A 9195-nucleotide genomic window follows, 5' to 3' on the forward strand; every position below is an offset into this window, starting at 1 on the left:
TCACGTTCCGACACGATAAGAATAAAGAGAAGTAATCTTGAATTATGTTAATATACTCAATTTCGAAGAACCTATTTCCGAAATGAGTATGGTGTGGAGGCTTGAGTCCTCACAGGTGTGATTGGTGTTGTTGCCAATGGTTCTTGTACTTGTTGATTGTCACCTGTTAAGTATTGTGGTTGATTTTACATTATTATTCAATATATATTGCTTTCTATTTTGAGTTGGCCGATGATACCTACTCAGTACGTGTTCCTTGTGCTGACCCCTACTTTTATTTCCTTCTTGTTGTTTTGTGGAGTGCAGCAAGTGCACCGTTGACTTCGACTCGTCCGCAACTCTAGCCAATCTTCGGCACATCAGATTTCAGGGTGAGCTATTAATTCCTAGCTCGGGCTGGATTCTCTTCTTCACGTCTGATGTCTTTGAAGTTCGGACATGGACCATCTTTCTACTTATTTTAGTTTCTTAAATACTCTTAGACTTAGTAATTTGGGGATAGATGTTCTTGATATGATGACTTCCAGATTTTGGGGATAATAAGTATTATACTTTAGAAGTTTATTTAATTGATTTCGTTAATGAGTTTTGGATCTTCCGCATTTTATTTACTATTCAAAATTTATATACTGGTAAACGTTGGGGTTTAGATTGTTGGTTCGCTCACCTAGTAAGATAAGTGTGGGTGCCACTCGCGGCTCGTTTTGGGTCGTGACAAAGAACCTTTATCAAGGACTGCCTATGAAATTCGGAGCTCATCAACAGGGCCCACACAAAAATCTGGGCTGGAGTTTTCTCAAAATGCTTAACAATCGAATAATCCTTTGACTGCATCTTTCTCCTGAATTCCTCTGATTTGCCCTTGCTTTGGCCTTTTCCCTTTATCCTTCTTCTTTCCTCCAAGAGCCAACTCTTCGGGAGTATAACACCTCCCTGATCGGGTCATACCCTAAGCGGCAGCGGTTTCAATCATGAGCTTCGGCCTAGCAGGAGCTTCAAATGTCACCAAGGCAACAACCTTTGCGGATGTCAGGATCACGAACTCTTTTTTCTCCTTAACACTAAGCGAGGCCACAATCCTTCTAACTCATCATGGACAATAAGAGTTATCACCTTAGTCGCACCCCCGTCATCATCCGTCTCTATCATATTGACCCCTTCATAATTCGGCAAAGGATTGGTGTAGACATTGGGCACGACTATTTGAAGAGAAACCACTTCTTGGTCGATCAAGTCTTGAATCTTGTGTTTTAGGTTGATGCAGTCCTCAGTATCGTTTCCAATGCTTTTGGAGTGATACGCACACATTTGATCGGGTCTGTAGAATTTGGAACTAGTATCCACCGGCTTGGACCCTATCAGGCACATGTATTCAGCTACAGCTATCGTTCGTACAGCTTTGTTCGGCTTTTAGCGAGCGTGGTAAAGTTTCTAGGGGACTTCTTCTCGAATATGGGTCAAGGGGGATCATAGCTTCCTTGTTGGGGAGTAGGCATTTGTTGGTAATTTCGGGTATATGGACGGGGAGTTTGGCTTCTTGAATAAGGATTTGTTTGGTAATTTGGTGATGGAGCTTGGTAGTTCGTGGGGGAATTTCGGTATACTGGAGCTTGGAATTTATATATTGGTGGGGGTGCTCTGTAATTTGACTGCACATTGGCACAGTTAGGAGCAACACTTTGGTAAGTGGTAAAGTAGGGGAGAGTTTTTGTAAACGGGAGATGGATTTTGGTAATTTGGAGGAAGGGCATTTGGGTATGTGGAGGTAGCATTTTGGCAGACAGTAGGAGTATTTGAATAACTGTCTTGCGCGTAACAAGCCTGGTGAGAATTCTGAGAAGCTTGTGGACGACCTTGGTAGGATGATGATCTTCTTGGGTTCTTCCTCCTTTCGTAAGAGAAAGCAGAAATATCTTCTCTTTGCTTCTTTAACAAACCCGATGATCCGGGCGACACAACAACACGGGCGATCTTTCTGGTTTTCAACCCATCTACGATAGTCTCACAAACTTTGACTATCTCAGCAAATTTTTCTCCAACAAGCAATATGATTTGATCATAATATTCGGGCTCTAGTTCCCTTCTCTTTACATTTGCATAAGATTTCTGACGACTTTGGGTTGTCTTAAGTCTATCTCTAATGAGTTGCACTTTCTCCATAGCATAAAGGACTGAGTCTGGCCCTATCAAAGCTGCTTCACCTACTTCAAACCAACCAATAGGAGATCTACATCTACGCCCATATAAAGCCTCATAAGGGGCAATCTGAATGCTGGAATGGTAGCTATTGTTGTAGGCGAACTCATTAAGAGAAGGTAATCATCCCAACTTTCTTTGAAATCGATCACACAAGCCCTCAACATATCCTCTAGGGTCTAAATGGTACGCTCTGCCTGTCCATCCGTCTGCGGATGAAATGCTGTCCTAAGGTTAACTTGAGTATCAAGGCCCTTCTGAATTGACTTCCAGAAATGAGAGGTAAACTGAGGTCCTCTATCTGACCTGAATTCTCAAAAAATGAGATACGTAGGCGGCCTATGCCGGCCTTGGTCACCCCACTATCCCTTTTAATATCTCTTTGTATTTGAACTACGTTCGACCTAAATTCTCGAGAATGAGGTACGTAGGCGGCCTATGCCGCCCTCGGTCGATTTTCTTTGTAAATTTCTTATTGTTGTTAAACTTTGAGGGGGATCTATGTTTGACCTGATTCCTACCCCAACGGGATAAGTAGGCGCCACAAGGGTTCGGTCATATCTCCCGTAAGATTTCTATTTTTCTTTACAATAGAAACTGGAACAAAAATTTGAGAAGATATCCAAAATTCTTAAAAAAATAATCTTCCTCAACAAGTCAGAACTGAAGATACTTTAAGATTTGCGAGTGGGATGGAATTTTGAGATCTTTGAGAGGATCTCAAAAATTTCATGATTTACTCACCGACAGTTAAAGATAAGCCAAGACAGTTAACTGAGACAGAAATTTTGAGAATGGCCTCGAAATTTCAACATGGGTTTATCGACACACTAGAGTGACTCTGAATACTTCCCAGTGAATAATCAGATAGACTTCCAAACATTAGACTCAAGGAAGTTCGCTAAGCTTAACGTAACATGACACTTGGCAGTAACCTTTCTCAAAATACTACTTTTCGAAAATTATTTTTTCTTAAAGTTTTCCCTTTATGTTTCATTTGTTTTGACATAAAATATTTTGTCTTATCTATCAAGAGTCGGGAGATCAGAAAATCAATCGGAGAAAAGCAGGACAAGGAGCAGACAACTGAAGAAATCGACACAAATCAGTTCGTTTTAAAACTAACAATTTTTCTGTGAACGCATGTTTATAAGAAATATTTTATATTGCTTATATCGGAGACTTGGGAATATGAATGATTTTATTTCATCCGACTTCCAACAATATGAAGTCTATAAGGAACATCCAGCTAGATTCAAAGATGAATCGAATGAAAACCCCGAAAAGGATAGTGTACGATTTTTCGTTTAGGATGTCATCTGCATCACATTATCGGATACAATAGTGTTACTGCGATAAGGGTCATTTCATTGGTGTTGTCGTTTGGGATGAGACACTACTGGAGGGTCAGTTTGTTTCCATTGCCGATTGAGATGATATACTACCGGAGGGGTCATTTTAGTTTTATTGTCAATTGAGACGATATGATTATCCAGAAGGCACCCAGAAGATAACTATGTCACTCGAATGAAACACTATCTTCATTTGTTACCAAGGATGGCATCAAAAGAAAATAATCACACATCGTGGAAAGATATTCATGCCCCCCAGAAAATCATGCATCGCGAGTTAATATTCAGGCATTGCGAAAAGATATTCATACCCCACAAAAATCAGACATCGTGGGAAGATATTCATGCCCCACATAAATTTTATGCCTCGTATGCATCGCGAGTTAATATTCAGGCATCGCGGGAAGATATTCATGCCCCGCAGAAAATCATGCATTGCGAGTTAATATTCAGACATCGCCGGAAGATATTCATGCCCCACAGAAAATCATGCATCGCAAGTTAATATTCATACATTGCGGAAAATCATGCATCGCAAGTTAATGTTCACACATCGCGGGAAGATATTCTTGACCCACAGAAAATCAAGCATCGTGGGAAGATATTCATGCCCTGCAGAAAATCATGCATCGCGAGTTAATATTCATGCATCACAGAAGATTATCCATCCCAAGTTAATATTCACGCATCACGGAAAGATATTCATGCCCCACAGAAAATCATGAATCGCGGAAAGTCATGCATCGTCGAGTCAATATTCATGCATCACGGAAAGTCATGCATCGCGAGAAAATATTCATGCATCACGAGAAATAATTCATACATCGCGAGAAGAAATTCATGCATCGCGAAAAAGTCATGCATCAAGAGAAATCATGCACTGTAAGAGAAGGAGATCGTACATCTCAAGAGAAATATTTACCCATCAACATCAATTGCATTTTTATTTGGCAAGAGTAGACGCCAAGAGAATCATCAAAGACGACATGAAGAAAATATCAGTATACTACATCAGATTTTATTTATTTTGACATCAAATGGAGAGTATATTGAAAATTATAGATTATACTGCAGAGATGAGACATAAGCTTTATTTGCTTTACGTCAAACCAATCGAGTTGACGTCAAATGTCGAGGAGAGCAACTAAGTGTCAACACGGTAAAAGACAATATCTCACATTCGAATTGCACTTTTATGCTGACAAGTTTTATCTCAGCCTTTGTCAAAAGCATCCGAAAGGATGAATTCTCCAAAAACCACAGGTGTGGACGACATCAAAAAGGACGCAGCACAATGTGGAACTTTTCTTAGCAGCGAACTGGGACATAGTCCAAAGAGGAATGTTAAACTCTTAGGATGCGAGCAGAGGAGTGACTTCCACCACAATCAAACCACACCCCTATCAGAAGGCATGTGGGTTTCTCTTAGTTTTCTTGGTTTCGGTCTCGCATCCGAAATTTTTGGTATTTGCCAGAAGCAAGTTTTCAATCCAAGTAACAATGCTCCAAGAGTCTTGGAAATTATGTCCGTGTAAGTTCTTACCTATGGAAGTGAAGAGCTCCACCTTCTGGCTAGGAGGTTGCAAGCCTTTTTTCCACACTCGATTTATTTGTCCCTTGTTCAGAACAAAAGGTTATCTAGCATAATAGATTCCTTTTTCAACCGATCTAGTCGAACTACAAACAGCCTGATTCCTAAGGTATAAGGATATGTAGGCGTGCTCAATTTCGAAAATTCGGCTGTATTCCAACACTTGCTCTCAAATCCTATTCTCGAGCATTTCGGTCCCCCCATAATTCGGTACCAAAGTGACTTTTGAATTCTTTCAAAATCGTGTGTTAAATCAAGCGAATCGAACTATAAGTCGCCTAAATTCTCATATAGCCTGAGATATGTAAGAGACCCATTTTCGGGATTCGGCCATAATTCCTAAGTCCGCACCAAATCTCTTTCCTAAAGATGAATATGTGGTCAGTCAAAAGTGGCTTGGTCAATTTCATTTTTCTCGAATTTCTTGCATCAATCCAAGTAAAATGAGAGACAGTTGTTGGCATCCAATTTGACCTCCCTGATAAGAATTAGTTTTCCAGTTTCTTATGTTTTAGACAATTTGAAATAATTAGTAAAATTTAAAATATTTTGAAGAATCGTTTTAATCATTTCTCATTATTTCTCGTTATTTTATATTAAGTGATATTCTTGTTTTTATAAAGTTGACTATAGCTAGTACTCTATAAATATTTCGAAAATCTTCTCAAAAACGTTTTAATTTTCTAGTGGGTATATTTCTAATAAAAAATTTTTTTGTCTAGCTTAGATTTTTAGTTTATATTTTTATTTCGCCAAGTGAAATTTTAATCTATATTCAAATTAATTAATTTATTTCGTCAAGATTAAGAAGCTCGCTAAATTAATTTACTATTAATTTGTCTTTTTAGCCAAGTATTTTAAATACTTAATTGGTCCAATTGTTAGGAAATTTTCGAATTCCCAATCATTTCACAATTTTTTTATCCCAATTCCTTATTTCCCAACCACTTTTAAAGCCATAGCAATACCCAGCCTACTCTAACACTACAAAACCCAAAAATCCCAACCCACTATTCAATTCAACCAGGACCAAAACCCTTAACCTAACCCACTTATCTTCTCCTTCCTTTTCTCTTCCTCACGCAAAAGATGGCTCAGAGAACGCGACGAACAACAGATATCAACCCAGAGTTGCACGTCTGCATCTTGTTCACGCGTGAGGCGAAGCAATTTGCATTCTCATCGCAAGCCTGACGTGACCCAAGTCGCGAGATTCCTTTCTCTTTTCCCTTACCCATTTGTACAAGCATTCCAGGAAGAGCAGACACGCGAATCGTCCTTGCCATCGTGGATCGTTCCACGTCGCAGCAAGGACGTTTGGGATCGATCCCAAGCGTTCGTCCCTTTTTCTCTTGCGAAAAGGACCAAATTTTCAGATAAAAGTGGTCTGTCCCAAATTGGTGAAAATTTGAATTTCAAATTTTGAATTCATGTGCCTTAAATCCGTTTTTTCATCCTTTTTCCCCTCATCTTTCCAAACTCTAATTCCCTTTATATATATATATATACATATATTCTCTTAGTGTTCAGTGTATAGGAGAGGATTTTTAGGGGATTTTTTTAGTGCGAGAATTTTTTTTGAAGAGGAGAGTAGATACAGAGTGTTGGCTTTCTTTTTGCATAATTTGTACATTTAAGAATCTCCGAACTGCTCTTTGTTTGGAATAAAAGAAGATTATTTTACGCGAAGTTGGTGTAAATTTCTGGCTTGGTCGCTCGAAGATGCAGTTCAATTTTGAGGTCGGGTGTGGAGTCATTGATCATCTACTTGTTTCGTCCCAGTCTTGCTGCCCCTGAGAAAGAATTCCATCCGAGTCTTCGCGGACTTTGTTTCTCCCCTTGCATCTTCTTGATTGAGACTCAAAGGCTCAAACCCTTTGCCCTAAAGTCGATCAGCCCCCCTCTAAACCGGCAGACAGGTTAAAAGCAGAAAACAAATGCTGGAAATCCCTTTTTCAGCCCCCGAAAGGTCAAAAACAGATTGATATACCAGTTGTATACACTGGTATACAGTTAAAATATACAGTTTGCAGGTCAAAAACGTAAAATTACAGGTGGAAAAAGCGGAAATATCGAATTGAAATAAAATTACAGGTCTGGAATTGAAAAATCAGCAATATATATAATGTATACATCGAATATACACTTAAAGTGTATCATGACTTTGGAAAGAAAATAGATTCGAAGACACTAAAAATTGCAGCAGCAGAATTTGAGCTAAAGGCCAAATTTGATATTTCCTTCCCTTCTTATTTATATATCATAGTATTTGACTAACTATTTATGTGACTTTGATTTGATTTAATTAATCTCTCATGATAGTCATTCCTCTTATTTTATATTTATTCAAAATTTATATACATATAATTTTACTTAATTCTTTTATTTTTCCGTCTTTGTCAACCCTTAAGTTTATCCCTTTAGATTATCCTCTTTAGTCACTTTTCCTTAAAAAAAGAAATAATCAATTTAAAGATGATAAAGGTAAGTAAATAAAAACTATTTTTTCTTTATTTAGTCAATATTTGAAAATTATTTTAAAAAGTCATTTATTCAAATCGCCGGTCAACTGCGAGTTAGCGGACATTCCGAGGACCTAATACCTTCTCGAAATGTATATTTAAATTTCGAACCCTTTTCAATTGATTTTATCTATTTAAATCTTTTGAAAAATAATTATAAGTTTTCTTGATTTTTACTAAAAAAAAAATTAAGTGACGGCTCTGTTAAATTGAAAAATCTATTTTCTCTTAAATCATAAGATTAATTGATTTTTCGAAACTTAGTCATTTTTTCATATACTAAATATTTTCGTAAAACACCTCTAAAACTGATCAAGAGACACACTTGAGTTTTATTATGAAAATGAATACAACATGATTTGTTCATCTAACTATCATTTTGCACATTAATTAGGTTCAACATCAATTGTTACCAAATCTAGAGAAGATCCTTCAATTATTTTAAATTATTTGATAAAATTAGAAACATTCAAGTATCATCTTGTATTCTTATCCGGGAAGCAAGAAAATGAGTTTGGTCCTTCCAGCTTAGCTGTGATCAAATGGAAAAAAATGATTTTTCATAACGAGGCACGTAATGTTGCTTCTTTATAGAATTAGAGGGTGTTGAGGGTCAATTCATTTTATGAATAACTTAGACTTTACCTGGAATCAAAATGTTTAAATTCCAGAAATAACAATCATATAATTTTTTCCGCCTTTTCCTTTTCTCCTTCACCTAAGAAATGAAAAAAAAAGACATTTTTATTTATTTGACTTGGTATTTATGTATCGCAATTTGAACATCTCTTTCCTGCCTCTCTCCCTTCAACAATACAAAAAAAGTTCATTAAGAAGCGAGGAAGGAAAAATTAATTATTAGTTGACAACTTGACCACCTTTAGTGCTCAATTAAAGATCCATCTCGATGTAGGCATATTATCAAATACCCTTGGTGCACTAAGGTAACTTGAGTATTTATTCGTGAAGATGCATGAACAAATCAGAAAATAACATTGACGTTCCTATATTTTTATAGAGAAAGCACAATAGAGAATAATAATGAAAAAGAATAAATACCAAAATTTGATTCAGATGATGAATGTATGTCGAAATTTGAGCAACAGTATCTTCATCTTCATCAACTTGTTTGGATGGTTGCTAAGTATTATTTTGCTTATAGTCATTTTCATCTAGTTTTCCTTTCTACAAATGGATCAGGGGAAGTAAAATGGTCACATCTGTTAACTTTCATGTCATTATATTCTCTAAAAAGAATCACTAATTGCACAAGATAAAAATTGAAAGAAAATGTTTTCCTTGAAAATGTTTTTCTGGAAAAAAAAATAGATTTTTGATTTATTTTTTCATGTTTGGTTGGTGATTAAAATTTTTTTTCTGGAAATGATTTTTAGTTTTTGATTTATGAGTGAAAAATGTTTTTGAGAGACATCTTTTATTTTTTCTAGAGTAGAAAATAATTTATAAAATTGAAAATATTTTTTAAAAATAATTTTTATTTGGGGTGATGATGGGGGTGGGGATGGGGGGGGGG

This window comes from Solanum pennellii, chromosome 10, assembly GCF_001406875.1.
Source record: "Solanum pennellii chromosome 10, SPENNV200".
NCBI classification, from domain to species: domain Eukaryota; kingdom Viridiplantae; phylum Streptophyta; class Magnoliopsida; order Solanales; family Solanaceae; genus Solanum; species Solanum pennellii.